Consider the following 16,115-nt stretch of genomic DNA (forward strand, 5'->3'; position numbering starts at 1 on the left):
CCCTTTACTTTATTGCTTATACAGGTCTATATTTTCTTGGGGGGAGGAAGTATTATGTTTACTCTTAAACAAGAATATTTTAGTAATGTATAAAAAACATTTGTACAAAATAAGAATAAATAAATTAATTTAAATTAAAAAAAGAAACTGAGGCAGGCAGAGGAGAAGCAATTGTCCAGGATTCCACAGCTGACATGAATCCCTGGTAGGATTTGACTCTACTCTCTCTGATTCCAGGTTAGTGATCTATTTACTCTACCACCCAGCTGCCTAGAACATTCGATCTTTATCATCATTATTATTATTAATTAAATATTTTATTTATTTTTCCAATTACTTGGAGTGATAATTTTCAATGATCTTTTTTTTTTTGCAAGGTTTTGAATTTTACATTTTTCTCCCTCCCTCCTTTCCATTCCCACCCTTCCCTTGAAAGAAAGCAATCCAAGATAGGCCTTACATGTGCAATCATACCCAACATAGATCCATTAGAACCTTAGATCTTGAAAGGAACCTCATGGATCATTCTCCTAAACCCTTTGTTTTAAAGTAGAAGAAAATGAGGTCCTGAGAGGAGACTAGAGTGACTTGTCCAAATGAACATGCCTAGCCCCCAATTCTTCTGTCTTCAAGGTCAGTGAGCTTGCTGCTGGTCTACAGGTGCTTCTCCTCAACCATCATGTAATATGATCAGCATGTCTGATCTTGATTTCCATTAGACTGCAGAGTCAAATTTGGGGGCCAGCCTCAGCCAGTCTGTCTCTCTCCTCTGACATCCCTGACCTTGTTTTTGAATGCTTAATTAGCCAAGACAGAAGTTCATGCAATTCAGTATTGCAAGTCCCTTTGCTGCTGTCCTTTCTAAGTGTTGGCTACACAATTGAGATGACCTGAAGTTGCTTTTTAAAAAAATCAGCACCTGGAAGAAGCCCAGTTACGTAGGTGACTGTGGCCTTTAGATGTGGTCAAATGCTACTGTAGGTTTTATTCCCTAGCCGAGAATTTAATAGCCATGCTTTCATGGAAGGGCTGGATGACCTCAGGCAAAGCATTTCGCCTTCCTGTGACTCAGGTTCCATCCCTATAAAATGAAAGAGTTGGACTAGCTGGGCCCAAACTGGATTAATCCAATAGGCATTTAGGAAGTATAATATTCATATGGGCAAGTCGTTGTTCTAGACATTAAGGGCTCACAGGTAAAGTGAAAACCAGTCCCTACCATCCAGGAGCTTAAATTTTCCTAATAGGATGCAAATTCCTAAACACACAAGTATTTGCAAGATCACTTGAGGAGGTTCCTCTCGGCTCTTAGAGTTTATATTACATATTCCATGTTCTACCATAGAGCCTTACTTTGATGCTTCATCTTGGCATGGATGTGGCCCAGTTATTCAAAGATTAAGAGAGCAGAGCTTGGGGCAGCTAGGTGGCACAGTGGATAGAGCACTGGCCCTGGAGTCAGGAGGACCTGAATTCAAATTTGACCTCAGACACTTAATAATTATCTAGCTGTGTGGCCTTGGTCAAGCCACTTAACCCCATATGCCTTGCAAAAAACCTTAAAGAGAGAGTGAGAAAGAGAAAGAGAGAGAGAGAGAGAGCACAGAGCTTAGGTTTCTTCAGTTTCTACTATATAAAAAAAACCAAATGAACCAAAGAGAATAATTTAAAGTCTTTGCATCAGGTCCTTTCTGAGGACCAGTCTCATCCTCCATAAGCTGGCCAGTTGGTTATGGATTCTTTGACCATGACAACCTTTGAAACAAGGAAAACTACAAAATAGTCTTTAGTCCTGAACAATCCTTTTATATTTCTGCTGTGTTTACAATGGGGGCCAAAAGTAAAAAAATTCACTCAGTTTGATAACCATTAATATGGCTATGTTATATTAATATTTAATTATACAACATTAATACAATCACATAATATTACATATTATATAACATTAATATGTAATATATTAAGTATTATATATGATCATCTATGTAATATATGATTACATATATGCATATTATATAATGTAATGTGATATATATTAAATGAGTAGTAATGTAATATAATATAATAATATTAATGTAAAAAATTAATTGGTCTCTAAATGTGAGACCCTTGTCCAATGACCAATGAGGGATGGGTTAGCTACAAGAGAGGAATCATATTCATCATGATGTTCTTAAAACTGAAATAAATGAATGATTAAACAAAAAAAAGTGTTTAGTATGTACGTGCTCTCTTCAAACCCTGTGCTAAGGGCTGAGGATAAAAACAGAAAAGCAGAGACAGTATCCACTCTTCAAGAATCTCACAAAAGGGAAGACAGTACATGGGAAAGCTTTCATCTGCAAATCAGATGGAAAAAGCCCATGTTCCTTAGGATCAAAGGCAAAGCACATGGTACTCCATCTTCCAATAGACAAAAGGAAAGTGCAGCTAAATAAAAGGATGGATCAAGAGGTAGATCAAAAGATTTGGAGGGAATGGTTTAATGGGCATTCAAAGACAACAAGAAATGTCATTTTGTGGGGCATTTGGTCATACTGTATTGCGACTCCTAAAATGTGTTTGTGAAAAGACAACCATGACAATAATTGCAGTTTGTGCATCCTTGTCACAAAGGATGGGGAGAAAGAGAAGCTTTATGAAGAAGTAATGAACTCAACCCCATTGCCTTAAATAAAATAAAATAAAATAAAATTTTAAAAAATTTAAAAAAAAGAACTAGCAAGCCTCTTCCACTGAAGTCCAAATATTCATTGGTTAGTTCAATGAAAAGATGAGAATAATCAATAGCGGGGGGAAAATATGTTGGGAAAAACCTGTAGGCTATACAAAAATCCTTACCTATAAGATCATGTATATTTTTTTTTGAGAAAAGAAACGGTAGGTGTGGAAAATGGTGAGCACCAAGTAATACAAAAGCTGAAACTTGTTATTGGAAGAATGGTTTGTTACTAATGTGGGAGTTACCCCTAAATTAGTTGTCTAGTTATAATCAGATTATATCAATTTAGAGGAAAGATTAAAATGAATACATCGTTATTGAGGTAAAAATTTAGAGATAAGAAGTAGAATTAAAATAATTCAATTCTGATTAAAACATGTAATTGATATTCAAAATAAGAGTAATAGAGAAGAAAAACTTTATGCAGAAGTTTAGCCAATAAATAGAACAAAAGTACCTAAAACTACCATATTCAGTAAATACTTGGCCTTCTGTTGTTCAGTTGTGTCTGATTCTTTGTGAATTCATTCAGTGTTTTTTTTTGGGTAAAGATACTGGAATGGTTTGCCATTTCCTTCTCCGGCTCAATTTATAGGTAAGGATACTGAGACAAATAGAATTAAATGATTTGTCCAGGGTCATACAACTAGTAAGTGTCTGATGTCAGATTTGAACTCAGGAAGATGAGTCTTGTTGAGTCCAAGCATTGCTTTCTATCCAGTGCCCCCCATAGGAAGGTATTCTGGGACTGATACACTCATATATACAGTTCATGAGATGAAAATGACTTTTATAAGCAATATTCCAAGGTAAAACTCATCTTTATCATTATACAATTGACTCAACAGTAGAGTGAATATAAGACCCCAGACGATAGATTCAGTAGAACAAGCATTGTCTTAAAAACTTTCTCCATTGTGTCAGCCATGGTCCAGATATTCCTAAGGACTTGGAACTTGTTTGGATTCAGAGCTGATCCTAGAGGCCTGAGTCTTTTATTTGTTGTTCCAGCACAGTGTCAGAATGTTGGTCCTGGAGTCAGGAAGACCTGGGTTCAAATTTGGTCTCTGACACTTCCTAGCTGTATGTCTCTAGAAAAGTCTTTTAATCTCTGCCTGCCTTGGTTTCCTACCTCAGTTGTAAAACAGAAACCATAACAGCATCTCTCTCCCAGGGTCATTTTAAGGATCAAAGGAGATAATATTCATCAAGTGCTTAGTACCTAGTAGATGCCTAATAAATTCTTGTCTTTCCTTCCCCCCCACCATTGGAACTCACATCTGAATATATAGCCCAGGGGCTGGCATACACAGATGCTTGATAACTGCTGATATCAACATGCCTTCCCTTTAAAATTATCTCTAATTTTTTCTCCTGCCTATAGCTTATCTGTTCATAATCTTTCACATTTTGACTGTAAGCTCCTTGAGGGCAGGGACTGTGGTTTGCCTTTCTTTATATCCCTAACATTCAACTTCTTAAATGCTAATTGATAGACTAACTGACTGCCTGGTTTAAGCTCTGGCCGGACTCTGAGGCCAGATCTCCATATCCATTACATTTTAATAATCAAATGAGAGATTGTGAAGCACTTGGTATGGTCCTTGCCATAGGTTTAGTCATTTGTTTATAAGGCAGTTAGATGATGCTCCAAAGTTAGGAAGACCTGAGTTCAAATCCAGCCTTTGACTTTGGACAAGTCACTTAACTTTGCATAACATTCAGTGCCATCTCCAGTCATCCCAACTCCTATCTGGTCACTGGACCCAGATGGCTCTGGAGGAGAAAGTGAGTCTGGGGACTCAGCACAGCCCCCCCCCCCACTCAAATCCAATTCATATGCCTGTCATGGCATCACCTCGCAGAATGAAGGACAAACATTATGTTAATATGTACAATGTTCTCTTGGTTCTGCTCCCTTCATTCAGTGTTAGTTCCTGTAATTTGTCCCATGTTTCACTAGAGTCCTACCATTCATGGCTTATGGAAAAACAGTATTCTATAACATTCAAGTACCACAACTTGTTCAGTCACTCCCCAATTGATGAGCATCCTCTCAATTTCCAATTCTTTGTCTCTATAAAAAGAGCTGCTATGAATACCTTGGAACATGTGGGATTTTCCCCATTTTTTGGTGATTTCTTCTGGATATAGGCCTAGTATTGCTATTATTGGGGCAAGGGTGTGATCAGTTTTATTGCTCTTTGGGCATATTCCATTTTGCTCTCCAGAATGGTTGGATCCATCCAACTCCACCAGAAATGGATTAATGTCCCAATCCTCCCACAACCTCTCCAACATTGATCATTTTCTCTTTTTGTCATTTTATACAATCTGATAGGTGTGAAGTGGTACCTCAAAGTTGTTTTAATTTGCATTTCTCTAATCAGTAATGTTTTAGAGCATTTTTCCTATGATTGTACACAGTTTTCATTTCTTCAATGGAAAATTGCCTTTTCATTTCCTTTGACCATTTATCAATTGGGGAATGACTTGTAACCTTATATATTTGATTCAGTTCTCTATATATTCTAGAAATGAGACTTTTGTCAGAACCTCTTAATGGGTGATCTCTTGACTTGTGCAAGTATTGAATTTTAGTGAGGCAGATAAAGTTCTCAGTCTCACTCTCTCTTCTAGGCCTCAGTTTTCCCCCCAATAAAAGGCCAGATGAGGCTGCAACAAGCCCTCCCTTGGGTCCCTGCCTCTCTGCAATCTTGGTTTCCCCCAGTGGTCCTGACTCCACCAGCTCCCAGGCCAGTAGGAAATCCAGTAGGAAGACAAGGTCAAGATTGGTGATGGTCTGAGATGCAGTGGATGACCTTGGCGTCTTCTGTGTCTGACCAAGCTCTAAGGGTTCCACAGCACCTTCTTCAACGACCTACAAGGTTGGAACAGATTGTTCTCAGGAGAAGTCTTCACAAGCTTGGGGCAGAGACCCCCCCCCAAAAAAGCACTGATGAGTTTGAAACCTGTCAGTTACCCCCAACCCAGTTTGGTCAGTTGGCCAAGACAGTTTTAGCAGATGTGGCCATGTAGATGCTAGAGCCTCTTGGAGCCAATGGGGAGAGACAATGGGGTGACAAGCGAATGCCAAAGGTGGATGAGCAGTCCTGAAGAGGCCCGAGTCCTCCCTGCTTCCTAGAATACACATGTGATAGAAGTAGAGAAAGCTACTGAATTCAGCCCCCTCATTTTGCAGATGAATGAAGAAACTGAAACACGAAGAGGAGCAATCCTTAGAATGATGATAAATAAACTCCCAACACTGGCTCCATTCATCCCATACAACAAACACAGCCCCTCTTTCTAGTACAAATACCAGCTGCTTGGATGGTAAGTGAGGGCAGGGGCTGTCTTTTGCCTCTTTTTGTATCCCCAGAGCTTAGCATGATGTCCAGATCAGAGTAGGCATTTAATAAATGTTTATTGAACCACTACTGGGTCCATACTGTGAAGAGATGATAAAAAAAAAAAGGGTAAAAACATCACTTGTACAAAAATATCCATAGCAGCCCTGCTTGTGGTGGCAAAGAATTGGAAATCAAGTAAATGTCCTTCCATTGGGGAATAGCTTAGCAAACTGTGGTATATCATGGAACACTATTGTTCTATTAGGAACCAGGAGGGCTGGGAATTCAGGGAAGCCTGGAGGGATTTGCATAAAGTGATGCTGAGCGAGATGAGCAGAACCAGAAAAACACTGTACACCCTAACAGCAGCATGGGGGCAATGATCAACCCTGACGGTCCTGCTCATTCCATCAGGGCAACGACCAGGGACAATTTGGGGCGGTCTGCGATGGAGAATACCCTCTGTATCCAGAGAAACAACTGAGGAGTTTGAAGCAAGACCAAGGACTGTTACCTTTAATTGTAAAAAAAAGTTATCGTATCATGTAATCTTGCTGTCTCTTGTACTTTATGCTTTTTCGTTAAGGATATCATTTCTCTGTCATCACATTCAATCTGGTTCACCGGAGAACATGGAAACAAAGTAAAGACTGTCAGACTGGGGTGGCTGGGTGGTGGATAGAGCCCCGGCCCTGGAGTCAGGAGGACCTGGGTTCAAATGCGGCCTCAGACACTTCATAATGACCCAGCCGTGCGGCCTTGGGCAAGCCACTTAACCCCATCTACCTTGAAAAAGAAAAAGACTGACCGGCTGCTTCTGCGGGGGGAGGGGAGGGAAGCAAGATTGGGGGAAATATTATAAAGCTCACAGTCAATGACATCTTTGGGCAACAAGAAACGTTTATCGGCTCCACAACCGGGGCATGCGCGGAGCCGGGAGGCGGGCTGCAGGGGAGGGAGGCGCGGGCCGCCGCCAGGGGGCGCCTGTGACCCGCCCGAGAGCGCGTCCGCGCCGGTTTGTCCCCGGCCGCCGGCCGTCCCGCGTCACCCGTGCCCTGGGCGACGGCCCGCCGGGCGGGGCCGGGGCGGGGCCGGGGCGGGGCCGGGGCGGGGCCGGGGCGGGGCCGGGCGGAGCCGGGGCCGCGGAGCGGGGCCCGGGTCGGGCTCGTCACGGCCCAGCCTGGCCTAATGTGGAGCGGGAAACCGGGGCCTAGTCCGGGAAACCGGGGCCGGGGGGGAGGGGGGGCCCGGGGCCTAGTCCGGGAAACCGGGGCCTAGTCCGGGAAGCCGGGGCCTGGGGGGGGCCTAGTCCGGGAAACCGAGGCCTAGTCCGGGAAACCGGGGCCTGGGGGGGGCCTAGTCCGGGAAACCGGGGCCGGGGGGAGGGGGCCCGGGGCTTAGTCCGGGAAACCGAGGCTGGGGGGGACGGGCCTAGTCCAGGCGTTACAGGGCGGGAAACCGGGGCCTGGGGGGAGGGGGGCCCGGGGCCTAGTCCGGGAAACCGGGGCCGGGGGGGAGGGGGGCCCGGGGGCCTAGTCCGGGAAACCGGGGCCTAGTCCGGGAAGCCGGGGCCTGGGGGGGCCCTAGTCCGGGAAACCGAGGCCTAGTCCGGGAAACCGGGGCCTGGGGGGGGCCTAGTCCGGGAAACCGGGGCCGGGGGGAGGGGGCCCGGGGCTTAGTCCGGGAAACCGAGGCTGGGGGGGGACGGGCCTAGTCCAGGCGTTACAGGGCGGGAAACCGAGGCCCTGGCGTCCTGCCCAGATACAGCCGGGGAGGGCCGGGGAACTGTGCAGATGGGGAACCCAGGCCAGGCCAAGCCAGGGACCGTACAGGCGGGGAAACAGAGGCCCCGAGAAGTTAGAGGTTAATCTTGTAGCTCTGGGAGGGACCCCCCAGCCCGGGCCCCCGCTTTACAGCCGAGAGGCTAAGGCAGTCGGAGGGTTGTAATTTAGGATTCAGTCTCGGCAGAGGTGGCTGAGCCCAGTTGTGGCATTCTGTAGAGGAGACTGAGGTCCAGGGAGATGGAGGGGCCTAAATCTAGACTTGTGAGGAATGTTAAACTCCCTCGTTTTACAAGGGAGGAAACTGAGGCCCAGGGAGAGAAGCAGCTTGGCCACATCCTCCAGGGAGGGCCGGAGTAGGGCACAGAAGAAGCGCCCATTCTGCCACTCATCTCGCTGCGCCTCGGTCCCTGCATTGACCTCACTGGCCTTGGAGGGTCATTTCAGTGCCCGAGCGGACGGTGTTGAGGAGGCTGGTGCCATGGGAATGGCTAGCGTAGACGTTGGCATCAAAGAACCTGAGTTTGCTCTTTCTTTACTCAATATGGGCCTTTATGAAGCTTTAGACAATTAGGAAACTTAAATACTCTTAAGGTAATCCCAAAATGTTGAGGTGAGTCCTTTGAAATGACAAAAATCTTGATTTTTGTATTAAAATCCAAACCCGCTGTGGCCTGCGCTGCATTGTTACTGTTGTTTTTCACACTTTGGGAAACTTCCCATCGCCACTCAGCCAGTGGCAGGATGGCGGCGGCCTCCTGCCTTCTGGTCAGCCAGAGCCAGGTCTGGTGGGAGGAGGAGGAGGAGGAGGAGGAGGGGGCCTCCAGACCCTGTTATTACCCGTGCCATACCTAACAATGGCAGCTTATTATGTGGAATTCACCATGGTCAGGGTAAAAGAAAGGTAAATAGGCCTTCCTCCCATGAGAGTTTTGTCAGTTTGTGGCAAAGGAAGTTTATTAAAGCTTAAAACTCCTCTAAGACTTTCAGGGCGCCATATAGAGGCACCTCGGAATTCATTGGTCCAGAGAACTCCCGGAGGAGACGATCCCTCCAGCAGTGCTGATCAGGCCCTTCTTTGCCAAAGAAGAAGCAGGGCTTAAAGAGAGAAAATTGGTCTCAGTGTCTGTCTCCGATCAATATGGGAAATGCGGTTGGGGGATTTTCTTTTTTTTTTTTTAGTTTTTTTTTGCAAAGCAATGAGGTTAAATGACTTGCCCAAGGCCACATGGCTAGATAATTATGAAGTGTCTGAGGCAGGATTTGAACTCAGGTGCTCCTGACTCCAGGACCAGTGCTCTATCCACTGCTTCACCTAGCCACCCAACTGGGGGATTTTCTAAGCATCTTGATGCTTAAGACATGTCTCTAGCTGAATAATACTCAAAGAGAATAAATACAAAGAAATATAAAGTAGTTTGGGAGGGAGGGTACTGAGATTTGTAACTATCAGAAAATGGTTTGTAGAAAAAGGGGTGCTTAAGCTAATTCTGTGAGGCAGAGGGGAAGAGCCCAGGGAATGGCCAGTGCAAAGGTCTGGAGACTGGAGATGGACTTTTGGCTGGATTGAAGAGTACTGGGTGAGGGGATGTGGCATCCACTGAAGATGGAAAGGCCTAGAAGTTTACCTGACAGGCAACAGGAAGGCACTGGAGTTTCTTGAGTAGGGGCCTGGCATAGTCAGATCTTTATCTAAGGAAAATCACTTTGGCAGCTGGAAGCTAGAAGGAGGGAGACCAGTTAGAAAACTTTGCAGTAAGGGGCAGCTAGGTGGCACAGTCGATAAAGCACTGGTCCTGGAGTTAGGAGTACCTGGGTTCAAATGTGGCCTCAGACACTTAATAATTACCCAGCTGTGTGGCCTTGGGCAAGCCACTTAACCCCATTGCCTTGCAAAAACCTTAAAAAAAGAAAAAGAAAAAACTTTGCAGTAATTCAGGTAAAATCTAGAGGATCTGGGCTCTGGGAGTGAGAGGTGTGGTCCAGGCAGGAATGTCAGAACCTAATAAAGGATTGATTGGCTGTGAGGGATAAGGGAGATTGAGAAATTGAGGATGATACTGAGGTGACAGCTCTGGGAGACTTAACAGTGGACTTAACAGTGGTCAAACCTTGGACAGAGAAATTTGGAAGAGGATGAATGTGGAAGCAAAGAGATGAAGTTCTGTTCTGGAAATGTTGAAATATCCCTGAGCTCCTAGCAGCCATATGACCTTGGGAGAGCCCCTTCATCTCTTGGGCCTCGGTTTGCTTCTCTGTAAAATGAGGGCAATGGACTAGATGCCCTCTGAGGACCTGAGAGGCTGGTCCTTGACTTTCGACTCCAGTCCAGGGTTTGGAGTTACTGGCCAAGCCTTTTGTTCACCATTCTCTTAGGGCTGAAAGACACTCTTTCAACCTCAGTTTTATCAAGGAGGAAACTGAGGCCTAGAGAAGGCAAGTGACATCCCCCTAGTTGCAGGAGTAGTGACTCCAGACTCAGCACCCTGACCACAACATCCTGCCTCCTCCCTCATGATCTCTGGTACTTATCCTTGGAGGGCCTGGGTCACCTTTTCTGTAGTAGAATGGAGTTTAGAGCAGATGGTGCCTCCAGTTTTTCCACAGGACCCTGTGACAGCAAGTGGGAAAGAGAACCCAGAAGAGAGTTAGGGAACTTGAGTTGGCTTGGTATTTTTTTAAAGTATTTTTATAACTATTTCAATAAAATTAGTTTCCTTTGTAAACCCAAATAGTTTGTTATACATTTAAAACCAGAACTGTATTAAGAGGTCCGTGCACTTTACCAGAATAACTGCCAGTCATTCGTCCAGTACAGACTTTTGAAAGCAGAGCTATCAGGTCTGACCAGAATCATAATAAAATCCAATTGGGAGATGTTTTAACAAACAAAAATACAACTCAACACAGCTAATGTTCACTTAGGTTTTTCTAAGCCAAAATGGGGCTGCTGGGATCATTTCTGTTTGAGTTGGACCACACAGTTCTAAACCTTCTCTAGTTTGGCACAGAATGTCAGAGCTACAAGGGTTTGTTCTGAGTGTTGCCCAGTAGTAGCAGGTAATCATCACTTCTCTCCATGTAGCAGTTTTCTCATCTGTAAAAGGAACAGGATTGGAAGACATGATCTCCAAGGGCTCTTCCATGCCTGGGATGGGACCTGCAGCCTAGACATAGAGGGTCTTAGTCTGACATGGAGCACCAGAGCTGAGAACCTCAGCCCTCCTCAATCCTGTTATATCTTATGTTAATAGAATTGCTGTAAAGAGGCAGCTTGAGGCATATGAAACTACTGCAGGCAAAGCTTAAATCTAATCAGGAAATTTTTAACAGTATGACAGAACCTAGAAAATGTTATTTTGTAGTTTTCTAAATCAATATACTACTTGTTTTATACCACTGGGATTGTAGAGAAGACTGATCTCTGTGTCCAGTCCTGCTTCTGACATGCGCTGGCAGGAATGAGGATGATAAATTGGGAACTGGTTGCAAATCAGTGTTGGTGAGAGCAGTTTCCATAGTAGGAGTGCCCTGTCATGTGGGGGAAAGGACTGGAGGGAAGGAGATAATTTAGAAAATGTTTTAAGCAAAAACAATCACAGCCTTCCCCCATCCCCCACCAAAATTCCCCTCATTGATGAAACTGTAAATCTGGACCCCTCCCCCAAATTGTCCTCTAGTAACGTAAAAGAGGCAACAGGGTAAACTGGATGGTCCCAGAATTAGAAGGGACCCCAGTGCCACCCCACTAAAGGAATCCCTCTAGGAGAAGGGACCCCTCTCTGTGGGTTTATCCCTAGCTAACCCTGTCTAGGCCATTCTTCATATTGTCTTCCTGTTAGACCAGGAGCTTCTTGAGAGCACATTGCATGGGAACATAATAGGTGCTTCATAAATACTTGTTGATTAAGTCACAGACTGGCTGCAGTCTGTATAGGAAGGGAGTTCCCCAGGCTTTTTGGATTGCAATTTCCTCAGAGATGGCAGCACTTTTGATGACCTTCCTCTCAGGGGTGGGGGCTATGAGAAAAGTGGTTTATAGACTTAAAAATACAAATGAAACATTCTTTGCTTTGGGGTTGGGGCATGAAGCCAACAAAGATATCTAAAATATACATATAGCATAAAGATAAATGCAAACCCATACACAGAAGCTAAAGACAAAGTAGTCTGGGAGAGAACCACTTGGTAATGGATACAAAGGAAGGTTTCATGCAAAAGATAGTAGTTTTAAAATAAGAGGAAGATTCTCTGAGGAAGGACATTCTATGCATGGGACCTGACCAGTCCTGAGGGTACCAGGATGGGAGATGGAATGTCCTATGAGAGGGATGGAGAAGACCTGTGTGACTGATGTCCAGTAGGGCTGAAACTGACTGGAGCCAGGCTTTCAAAACTAGGAGTTTCTATTTTAGCCTCGAGTCATTAGAGACCTTCTGGAGTTGATTCAGTTGTCAATAAACATATTTATGGCTACTATGTTCCCCTTAGGCAGTGTGCTAAACTGAGACTACAAAATGAGGTGAAAGAAAATCCCCATCCTCAAGAAGCTCACAATTATGGAGATGTCTAGGAAGCAAGTGCACAAACATGTACCAGATAGAAGAGGAAATGAATAAAAAAGGAAAGATGCTAGAATTAAGAGGAGCTAGAAAAGGCTTCCTTTCCTGTAAAGGGGACTTAAAGGAAACCAGGAAAAGAAGTTGAGGAGGGAGAATACTTTGGCAATGGTATGAAAGATAAACCGGAGTTAGTGAGAAACTTAAGATAGGGAGATCAATTGGGAGATTGTGCAGTCATCTGGGCAAGAGGTAGTGAGGGTTTGAATTATAGTGGTTGCTATGAGAGTAGGGAGAAGAGGGTAGAAACAGTAAGATTTAGCAGGATTATGCCAGTGGAGGACAAGGAAAGAGTTAAGAATAATGCTGAGGTTACAAAGCTGGCAGTATGGAAGAATGGTGATGCTTTTGACAAACTTAGGTTTGGAAGTAGAAGAGGTAGCATGAATACAAAAAAGAACTCTACAGTAAGTATCTGAACATCATCAATAACCATGATGGTGTGGTGCCAGACATCCAGCCTATGGGGGAAACTCAGCAGTGGCTCTTGGATTGGAATAGATCAGTCTATGTCCCAGTCCTTAAGAAGGGTAATGCCAAGGAATGTTCAGATTCCCAAGCAATTGTGCTCTTTTCACGTGCTCAAGATTCTGCCAATGAGATATCAGCAGTAGGTGAACTAAGAATTCTCAGAAGAGCAGGATGATTTGAAGGGCAGAGGAACTAGAGACAAAATTGCCAACATTTGCTGAATTATGGAGAAAGCAAGGGAGTCCCAGAATTGTATCTACTTGCATATCATGGACTCTTAAGTGGGAATCACACCAAAATGTGGCAAGTCCTCAGAATCCTGCTTCATCTCAGTTTGTCTCCTTCCTGAGGGACCAAGAGGCAGCAGTTAGAACCGAACATGGAACAAGTGATTGGTTTAAGATTTGGAAAGAAATCTAGAATTAGAGCATATTATAAACTGCAAAATGAAGGATTTTGACTCATTAAATTAGAAAGGTTTTGCGCTAATAAAATCAATCCTGCCAAAACTAGAAGGAAAGCAGAAAACTGGGAAACAATTTTCATAACTAGGAGTTCTGATTCTCAATCTCCCTCATCCCTCATTTCTAAAATATATGGAGAATTGCATCAAATTTATAAAATCACAAGTCATTCCCCAGTTGATAAATGGTCAAAGGATATGAACAGTTAAAGCTATATATAATCATATGAAAAAGCCTTCAAATCATTATTGATTAGAGAAATGTAAATTAAAACAATGAAGTATCATCTCACACCTATCAGACTGGCCAAGATGAGAAAAATGAAAAATGATCAATGTTGGAGAGGCTGTGGGAGGATTGAGACATTGATGCATTGCTGGTGGAGTTGTGAACAGATCCAGCCTTTGTGGAGAGCAATATGGAACTATGCACGAAGAGCAATAAAACTATTCATTCCCCTTGACCCAGCAATTCCAAATCTAGGTCTATATCCAGAAGAAATTATAAAAAAGGGAAAAGTCCTACATATTTCAAAATATTCTTGGCACCTCTTTTTGTAGTGGCAAAGAATTGGAAACTAAGGGGATGCCCATCAATTGGGGAATGGCTAAATACTATGGAATATTATTGTTCTATAAGAAACCATAAGTGGTTGGACTCTAGAGAAGCATGGAATGAGTTACAGGATCTAACGCTGAGGGAAGGGAATTAGAACCAAGAGAACAATGTACACCTTAACAACACTGTGAGATGAACAACGTTGATGGAAGCAGCATTTCTTGGTAGTCCAGAGAGTTAGGACAACTGTATTAGACCTGCTATGGACTATGCTATCCCATCCAGAAGAAGAAAAGCAAAACAAAATGCAAAAAACCCCAACCTTTCAGAATCTGATGAACACTTTATAAAAATTCTCTCATGTATCTCTTTCCCTTAATCCTAATTCCTCATACCAAAAATGACTAATTTGTTAAGATGTTTATCAAAATATGTATGTACAATGTTAACCTGTTTGCCACTGAGGGGAGAGAGTTGGGAAGGGAGGGTGGAAGGAAATTTTGTGTCTTAATATACATGTGCATAATGGATGAAAATCATTTTTTAAAAATTAAAAAAAGATTTGGAAAGGAGTATGATATGGCTATATGTTGTCACCTCATTTATTTAACTTATATTATGCTATTGCCAGTCTGGATGAATGATTTCCAGGAGAGCTGGTCCCATCACTTCCTGGCAAATAGAGGGAGAAGAAATGGAAAAGATGTCAGATTGGGCTCAAAGATCACTGCAGATAGCAGCTATACAAGCATGAGATTTAAAGAAGCTTGCTCTTGGGAAGGAAAGCTATGACAAATCTGTACCAGCATACTAAAAAACAGAGAGACCACTTTGTCAGCAAAGGTCCATATAGTCAGAGCTATGGTTTTTCCAGTGACAATGTATGTCTGAGACAATAGGACTGTAAGGAAAGCAGAATGCTGCAGAATCAACACTTTTTGAATTGTGGAAAATTTGAGAGTCCCCTGGACAGCAAGGAGATCAGTTCAGTCAATGTTTAAAGAAATTAATTCAAGCTATTCAGTGGAAGGTCAAATATCAATGCTGAAGTTAAAATACATTGGCCACATGAGAAGATGGGACTCACTGGAAAAGACTCTAATGTTCAGAAAGATGAAAGGCAAAAGAAAAAGGGGATGGCAGAGAAGAAATGGATAGATGGTGTCATGGCAACAGCAAACATGAGCTTGGACAGTCTTCAAGAGAGGGGAGGATAGAAAGGCTTGGCATGCTGTTGTCCCTGGGATCAGGAAGAGTTGGACCTGACTTAACAATAACTTTGGAAAGGGGAGAGGTTTGGGAGAAAGGTGAATTGACTTTTAAGTTTAAGATGTTTCGGAGACAAGTTTGATTTTTCTAATAGGCAATTGGTGCTGCAGTTTTCTGCATGGAAATGATAATTCAACCCCTGGAGTTGATGAGGTTATCAAAGAAGTGTAGAGTATGAGAACCTTGAAAGTCCATTGACTCCCCCTGCCCCTAAGAGATCCATGGATAGATTTTGGTGGTCCTTAAACTTGAATGAGAAAACAAATTACATATTTATTTTTACTAATCTCTATCTGAAATTAAGCGTTTCTCTTAATTATTTAATGCTAATTTTCTGAAAAGGAATCCATAATTTTTGCCAAACTGCCGAAAGGGTCTATAATACAAAAGTTTATAATTCCTGATATATAAGGACAAAGAAGAGAACCTAGGGCAGATCCTTGAACACCCAGTCGGGAGCAGGGTATAGAAGATAAACCAGCAAAGGTGACAGAGTTAGGGACAGGTGAGAAACAAATCAGGAGGGAGCAGTATCATGAAAACCCAGAGAGGAGAGTATCCAGGAAGAGAGGGTACTGACTGAGAAAGACCATCAGATTTGGCAATTAAGAGATCATTGAGTGATGAGATGCAAAGCCATTCTGTGAAAGGTTGAGAGTGATATGGGACAATAAATTGACAGGATGGTGGGTTTTTTTAAGGTTTCTTAAATTTTTTTCTCCCACTGACATGTTAAAATAACATTTTTTTTATAAAGTTTTGACTAGATGGTGCAGTGGATAGAGCACTGGCCCTGGAGTCAGGAGAACCTGAATTCAAATGTGGCCTCAGACACTTAATACTTAGCCATGTGACCTTGGACAAGTCACTTAACCCCA

Source organism: Macrotis lagotis, chromosome X, assembly GCF_037893015.1.
Source record: "Macrotis lagotis isolate mMagLag1 chromosome X, bilby.v1.9.chrom.fasta, whole genome shotgun sequence".
NCBI classification, from domain to species: Eukaryota; Metazoa; Chordata; class Mammalia; order Peramelemorphia; family Peramelidae; genus Macrotis; species Macrotis lagotis.